Source organism: Rhagoletis zephyria, unplaced genomic scaffold (genome assembly GCF_001687245.7).
Source record: "Rhagoletis zephyria isolate East Lansing unplaced genomic scaffold, Rhagoletis_zephyria_1.1 Rzeph_scaffold_00392, whole genome shotgun sequence".
In the NCBI taxonomy this organism is placed as follows: domain Eukaryota; kingdom Metazoa; phylum Arthropoda; class Insecta; order Diptera; family Tephritidae; genus Rhagoletis; species Rhagoletis zephyria.
The window spans coordinates 1-8,091 of record NW_016157476.1 but is presented as its reverse complement, the minus strand read 5'-3'; the positions used below and the strand labels follow the sequence as shown (position 1 = coordinate 8,091).

The 8,091-nt window shown below is 31.9% G+C and overlaps 1 protein-coding gene across 3 annotated transcripts in view; it reads right to left on the bottom strand.

The window, feature by feature from the left end:
• mus312 (mutagen-sensitive 312) overlaps positions 1 to 8,085 on the bottom strand; it is a 131,871-nt gene extending 123,786 nt beyond the window's left edge. For all 3 annotated transcript variants that reach the window (XM_017611292.1, XM_017611293.1, XM_017611294.1), the window contains exon 1: positions 7,730 to 8,085. The gene's annotated coding sequence lies outside the window, so the exon portion shown is untranslated. The remainder of the gene's footprint in view (positions 1 to 7,729) is intronic.
• Positions 8,086 to 8,091: the final 6 nt, after the last annotated feature.

The following is an 8,091-nucleotide window of genomic DNA, read 5'->3' as shown; positions in this document are numbered from 1 at the left end:
TCGCATTATGTCAGGGTCGCATTATGTCAGGGTCGCATTCCCACATATAATTATNTTCGTTAAGTGTCAGGGTCGCATTATGTCAGGGTCGCATTCCCACATATAATTATCTTTATTATTAAACAAACACATAGTTTTATCAACCTAAGATAGATTATTTTGTTACTAAAAAGTTGACAATCTTTTTTTTTTTTTTTGGGCCTTTGATTTCCTTCTTTACGAAGGAGCTGATGGCAGGGCTTGATTATGCCCTTACAGTGCCAGATTAACGTGTTGTTGAGTTGTACAAAATCGATGTGCCTTATGTGGATAAGCGAAGTATTTCAATGTCCTTTGCAGTTGTAGTAGGGTGGAGGTTGTCGTTGGCGGAAAAAGTGGTATCAGTTCTTGTGCATTTATAATCGATTTCAATAGATAAATTTAAGATATGAATTGTATATGTACATTTATGTATGTTTCTGATGTCTTAAATGTTAATGTTGTTAGGACATAAGACTTTTGGCATATGTATGTATATATGAGTGTAAACGATATTTACATTAATTACATAGATTTTATAGGCGCAGCCTGTTCTAAGTCACGACTAGTACTCCGCATATCTGTACTATTTAAATAGGTAACGTTGTTCTGAATGTTGATCTTAAGTAAAATGATATTGTGTGGTTTAGTGTGTTGTATGATTACATGAGCGTGTGCTTTGAGCTACATATATAAGTACTTATGTAATTGTGTCTAATCGATAATTACAATGGATCTAGTTGCTTCCTTATAGTTAATTTATTGTAGGTGTTCAGTCTTTAGATTGCAGTTTTTGTACTGTATTTGTTTTANAGTAAAATGATATTGTGTGGTTTAGTGTGTTGTATGATTACATGAGCGTGTGCTTTGAGCTACATATATAAGTACTTATGTAATTGTGTCTAATCGATAATTACAATGGATCTAGTTGCTTCCTTATAATTTATTGTAGGTGTTCAGTCTTTAGATTGCAGTTTTTGTACTGTATTTGTTTTTTAATGTTTAATTCTGTTTGCACATGTATATGTGTACATTTCTACCCTTTCTTTTTTCCTTATTATTATTATTATTTTCCCCTCCCCCCTTTGATATATGTACATAATGTCAGGCTTTAAAGCGCTTTGTCAAGGTTGGCTTTGTAAATGAAAGATATCAGCTCTTGATAATATTGGCTGCATTTCTTTATACATTCCGGATAATCCCATTTCACAGCCGGAATAAACAGAATGCGTTTGAAATATACGTCAACATATCATCAGGAACGTTCTAAAGAATAAATAAACAGAAAAGTTTATTCCAAATGTTCAGAATGAATAAAGAAATTCAGCCATTGTGTGTTTTTTGTCGTTAGAACTTCCTCAATGTTATCGAATTTGTTAAAAATGTGAAAGTCGTTTCTCGGTTGCCTGTATTTGGAGCATTCAAACATTGCATGATTTGGTGTTTCTATGAAATTACAACCATGACAAAAGCATAGTAAGGTAAAACCGTTCTCTCAATGCGTCGGCCATTTTTTTTTTTTTGAAGTTTGCCAACATTTTAAAATCGTATAAAATTGAGAGTAAAAAAAAAAGGAATTGTTCAAACCCCGCAAACATATTCTGAGCGCTCAGAATATATGAGTCGGAAAGGAGTCCTAGGTAGGTAAGAAATATGAGTTTCAAAAACAAAAATTTTTTTACTCTTATATGAATCTTTTAGGAGTCATATATGATCCAAGTTATGAGGCAGCACTTTGTGCCATAACGACTAGAAATTTATATCTAAACTTGTTTATACAGATATGAAAAATAATTAGGAAGGAAAAATAAACAAAATTTAGCTGCAGCAACTGCTATTACATGTATGCTGCAATATACATATGTACATATACATGTGTATGCGCAGAGGTATGTATATAAATATGCAACAGTATTTGAGTTGAAGAATAAAGCCAATAAGAGTCACAGAACAGCATACAATGAGACTCCGAAAGTAGGCCTTTATGAGGCCAATAAGTCATTTAAGAGCTTCAAAAAGAGTTCAAAATGAGCCGTATATGACGCCAATAAGAGTCCAATATGACTCATATTGAGGCTCATTTGATGTATGAATTTAAGCTCATATAGGTCGACCTTCGCAGGAAGGGAAACATCCTCATTTCGGACTCTTAAATGAGCTCATTATGAGCACAAAGGCTCCGAAATGGGACTCCTTAAAGACTCATTTATGACTCCAAATGTTTGCTGGGAAGTTATTGTTGTTTGAGAATGAAAATGAGAATGTGTGTGTGAGTTTGTGTGTAAAATTTTATTATTAAATTGCTTGCAAACGTAAAGAATTTGAAAAATTCCTCTCAGCGGTTCTACCTTCATATTTTTTTATCATGATAACAACTATTACACATGTTTNTGGGAAGTTATTGTTGTTTGAGAATGAAAATGAGAATGTGTGTGTGAGTTTGTGTGTAAAATTTTATTATTAAATTGCTTGCAAACGTAAAGAATTTGAAAAATTCCTCTCAGCGGTTCTACCTTCATATTTTTTTATCATGATAACAACTATTACACATGTTTGAGATGTGGCTATGCATAAGTTGTAAAAAGGAGTTATTGTATGTGTACCCCGTCATTAGTCTGTTGATGAGTTTGATATGGTAAGGTCCATATTTAAGCCTATATTTATCGGTCATAAACCAAGGTTTTCGTGCTGTGGCTGTAATGCTAATGTAATGCTTTGATCTATAATATAGTTTCCTCCCATAAGGTACGTCCTATTTTCCTTATAGCTTCCTGAGGTGTTAGATCGATCGTTAGACTTCTGCCATAGTCTAATGCTGTTTTAGCGGCTATGTCCGCCTTTTCGTTGAAATTCATGCCTACATGACTTTGTACCCATTTGATAATTAATTTTTCTATTTCAAAGTTGCTAACTTGGTTTGACAATCTTTGCGAACTGAAACGCAAGATTCCAAATACAGAATATACAGTAATAAACCTTTTCGCAGTTTTTCACGATTTGGTCCCTAGGAGTACTTTTGGGTTGTGTGCACCGTGTTCGTTTTGCGCGCACGGCAACACTTCANCAACACAAAACTATCACGTAGTCAATGCATCAAATTAGCTAGGCTTCGGACTGGAACTGCCCTTTTTAACACTGCCCACATCTTCACCAGAACTCAACCACCATCTTGCTCATTTTGTGCAACAACACTCACGATAGAGCACATACTTACAGTATGCCCAAACTCGAAGATTAATAAAAGCATTAAAAACATCCTGGATTGTAACAATAGCAACATCGAAGTAATAGAAAAAGCATTAGAAATTCATCACCTCAATAATCAAATCTAACTAAAAGCGACATCAACAATGGCACTCAATGACCTAGACGTCCGGTGCTGACATTATATTTTGCAAATTTATTTTGCAAAATATGCTGATTAAATAAATAAAATAAATAAATAAATAAATAACCTTCACTATAAAAAATAGTCATGTTCAACATTTTATAGAAACAACACTAAAACTGATTTATTTACAAACAAGTTAAAATTGAAGCAAATGTTCAAGTATCGTTATCTCGAAAACTGGAGCCAATCTGNTATTTGATTTTTGCATTCAGATAAGTATATGTGTAATTCGATGGATGTATATTATTTCGCAGTTCAGAAGAGCAAACGGATTCTTTTATAGATGCCAGGATGGAACATTTTCCTTTTCTCTTGCAAATTTATTATATTGTTAAATAGTCCCAAAGCTACCGCAAAATTATCCATTTTATAGATATATTTATTAAAAGCAACAGTTCCAAAACAAAGAATTTAGGTTGTCGAACGAACTCGCACAGTTTTAGCAGCTGTTTTCGTAAATTGTAGCAGTGCCGGAAATTCCCAGTGGAATATTAGTTTAGGTACTAAAATTTAGGTAAACTCGCACACAGCCTAAGTATAATATTCATCTTTAATGTATGCTGATATTCATGCGTAATGAAGAATAATATCAATAGTTAGGTACATAAATAACGCTTGTGTTTTATAGACTGGAAAACTCAAATCATAATTATAGCATTGAATGGAGTTTTCTTAAATGGAAGTTTAAACTAAAAAAGTCCATTATAAGATTAAATTATTTATGAAAACCGTAAATTTTGTTTATTTATCAAGCCAATTTCTAAATTTCCGAATATATTTAAGTCTTTATTTAAAATAAACAAGGTTAGTATAGTTATACAGATCCCAATGATTGCCAGCCATATATGTAATACTTCTATATTGGCAGTAAGCTAACTTCCGAAATCAAAGCGAGACAGTCTAGTACCGTTTTTGTCAATGTATTGTGTACTTGAGTGCCGTTTTTGTATATGTGTCGTGTACATGTTTATTTATAAACGTATGTGTTCCTTTTCTTTCGTACGTGTTTATTGATATATCTGTACTGTAGTGTTTTCGGACGGTACTAGCTAGCTCTTACTGCCAATATAGGAGTATTACATATATGTATGAAGCCATATGAACTGTTGATACGCTAAAATAGAGGGACTACATGTTCTAATGAGGAATTCAATGATATCGAGTGGGATGCATATAAGAAATTTTTTCATATGAAAAGTTATGGGGAGATACTGTAAAAATAATGTTGTGATACTGCTCATTTTGTGCAACAACACTCACGATAGAGCACATACTTACAGTATGCCCAAACTCGAAGATTAATAAAAGCATTAAAAACATCCTGGATTGTAACAATAGCAACATCGAAGTAATAGAAAAAGCATTAGAAATTCATCACCTCAATAATCAAATCTAACTAAAAGCGACATCAACAATGGCACTCAATGACCTAGACGTCCGGTGCTGACATTATATTTTGCAAATTTATTTTGCAAAATATGCTGATTAAATAAATAAAATAAATAAAATCTGTACTGTAGTGTTTTCGGACGGTACTAGCTCTTACTGCCAATATAGGGGTATTACATATATGTTGCCAGCACATCCGACCAGACAGTCCATAAAGCGCACCCAAGTTTGAGTGATCTACAAGTTACAAGCGTTTTCAACATTTAACAGTTCATTATCATGTGCGGTGTAATATAACAAATTATACACTGAACTATGATAATCTATACTAGTATCTATAATAATAGACAAAAATTTGCAATGTTTTTACACTTTTGCAATAGTTTCGGGCACTATTACAGAGTCATGACTTGTGCCACCCTGCCATAGTACGGTTTTTGCTCCCTTTCATACCAGAATAATTTTGTACACAACTCTGAATCAACAAAATTCATGATCCTTCTCATTATCAACCCTGATCAGATTTTACCCCCGAGGAGTACTCAAAAAGTTTTATTACTGTATATATAGAGCGTGTGAATCGGTAACAAAGTTCGCGTCGAGTAAATTTTTGACAACTATGAGGTGAATAAAATTTATGTAGCTCATGAGGCTAGTGAAATTTTTGACAAATGCATAGAAAATTTGGACAATCGCAAAGATTGTTGATGTGTGTAATTTTTCGTTAAATAAAAGCTTAAATAGATGAATTGCAATCAACGATGGTAGATGTTTTCTTAAAATATTCATTTCACTTCAATTTGTAATATTTTATTCCAAATAATTCTGCGGTTATCAAAAATTTACTGCTGTCAAAAAATATTTCATTTCACACAGCAGATTGGCAAAACTGTCTCACCATAGTAAAAATATTATTCAACAGCTTTCCCCATAGAACTATACTGTGATTCCAAAATAGCTATAGTGCTGCCACTGTATTAGTATTTCGTTATAACCCAACAAGCATTTCAGTAAACGTTTTTAAAAATAACTTAAATTAAGTTTGCTATAATAAGCGTTAAATAAGCATTTTTAATATTAAGCTTATTAAAAGTTTTTTCAAATAAACCTTTAATAAGTTTTGAGAGCGAATGTTTATAAATAACTTAAACTTATAAATGAAATGTAAATGCCAACGACATGAAGTAGTAAATATAAAATTTTTTCAATCGTAAGTGACGTGTTTACGATTTTTTAAATATATTATTAAAAGAAAAAATTAAATAAAACCAATGCGGTAAAACAAGAAAATCCAATCAAGGACCCGCTGCGCTAATCGGTGGAGCATTCGAGTCTTCAAATGATGAGTTCCCCTTATCCTTTCTTAGTTTAACATTCAATTAAAAATGTATTAAATTTTTTTCAGAAAAGTTCATCAATGAGAATGGCGGCGATGAAGCGGAATATATAGCTGCATCGATGTCGCTTTTCCAATTTGCCAATAACCGCAAGTAATTGAAAGCACGCAACAAGATGTAATAATTAACTTTTTTATGCTTAATTTGTATGTGTTATTGTGAATTTGTATGCTAAAATGTCTATTCCCTATTTATATTTTCGCGACTGTAGATGAGTCCGCCGAAAATTCGCATTTCGTTTAGTTTCTAGATGTTAAGCAATCTATGTATGAGTTTTTAATGAAATATCTTTAAATAAAGGGTTATAAAAATGTTTATAAAAAGCTTTCTTTTGAAAATTTTTAGTAAGTTTATATTGATACGCTAATAAAAAAACTTTTTTTGAACCTTTATTATAAGTTTACACTTTTACGCTTATAAAAAGCTTTCTTTTGAACATTTATTACAAGTTTATATTTCTACGCTTATAACCAATGTTCCTTTTCGATTATATTACGCTTACTTCCAAGCGTTTTATAAACAAAAAATCAACGTTTTGAAAGCTTAATGTTTATAATTGAAAACTTAAAAAAAACTTTCTTTAAGTTTATTTTGCTTGTTGGGAATTCACTTTTCCTTAGGTGTGTGCAGTGTTCAATGCTTTTCGGTATCTTCTTTCATTTAATATATACAGTGCCGAACAGAAGTATTGGCACAGTGAATTTTTCGCAACATATGCAAAATTATTTATTCTAATTCATCTTCGATAATTTTTTATAAAATTATTGTTCATTCTACACCAGAAAACATAATAATAAAATCTCTAAACTTTGTGCAAAACTCAGGAAAATTCATTAAATTTGCACACTAATTTGCAACTATTTATTCAGATTTTTTAGAAAAATTCTAAGTACGCAGTTTTATAGCCCATTCAAATTTAATATAACAAAAAGCAAGTTTGAAGTCGCTAGAAAATAGCATTGGTTTTTGGTAATTTTTTTTCACGCAAGTTCTTCCATACAAAGTAATTCGAAAATTATTTTTTGTATGGAGAAAATGAGCAACACCTTCCACTAAAAAAATTGCCCAAAATCAACGCGATTTCCTAGCAACTTTAATCTTACACTTTGTTATATTAAATTTGAATGGGCTATAAAACTGCGTACTTAGAATTTTTCTAAAAAATCTGAATAAAATGTTGCAAATTAGTGTGCAAATTTAATGAATTTTCCTGAGTTTTACACAAAGTTTAGAGTTTTTATTATTACGTTTTCTCGTGTAGAATGAACTATATTTTTATAAAAAATTATCGAAAATAAATTAGAATAAAAACCTTTGCATATATGGCGAAAAATTCACTGTGCCAATACTTTTGTTCGTCACTGTATATATAAATGAGAATTTTTAATAAAAAATCCCGACTTTTCCGGACCTTTTTTAGGGGTTGTTACCTTATACTAGAGAATTACCGAAATTTGTTCCAAAATACATCAATGTAAAAGCCCAAAAATAATGCATACATATAGATATGTATACAAAAAGCTGACCGACTTACGCCCAGGCGCCAAATAAGACAGATCCCAAAGCAATCCACGCGAAAGCAAACTTATTTCTATATTGATATGCAGGTGTACCGCGTGTGCGCCGAGGCTTCCTTTGACTTCCGTCTATATTTTCCATAACCGTTCTTATTCGGGTTAAATTTTTGCTTGTACGTTGCTGGCAGAAATATTTGGACAAAGCAAGTTTAGAGTAGTTTCTCAAATCCTAATTTGAAACGCAAAAAAATTTCAGGTAGCAGTGCACTTTAGCGGAACCAGGTCAAAATGGACGGAAAAAGTAGAGTGGTATCAAACTACGAGTCTTGACGCCAATAATAATAATCAGAGATCGGAAATAAACATTTTTAATTCATTA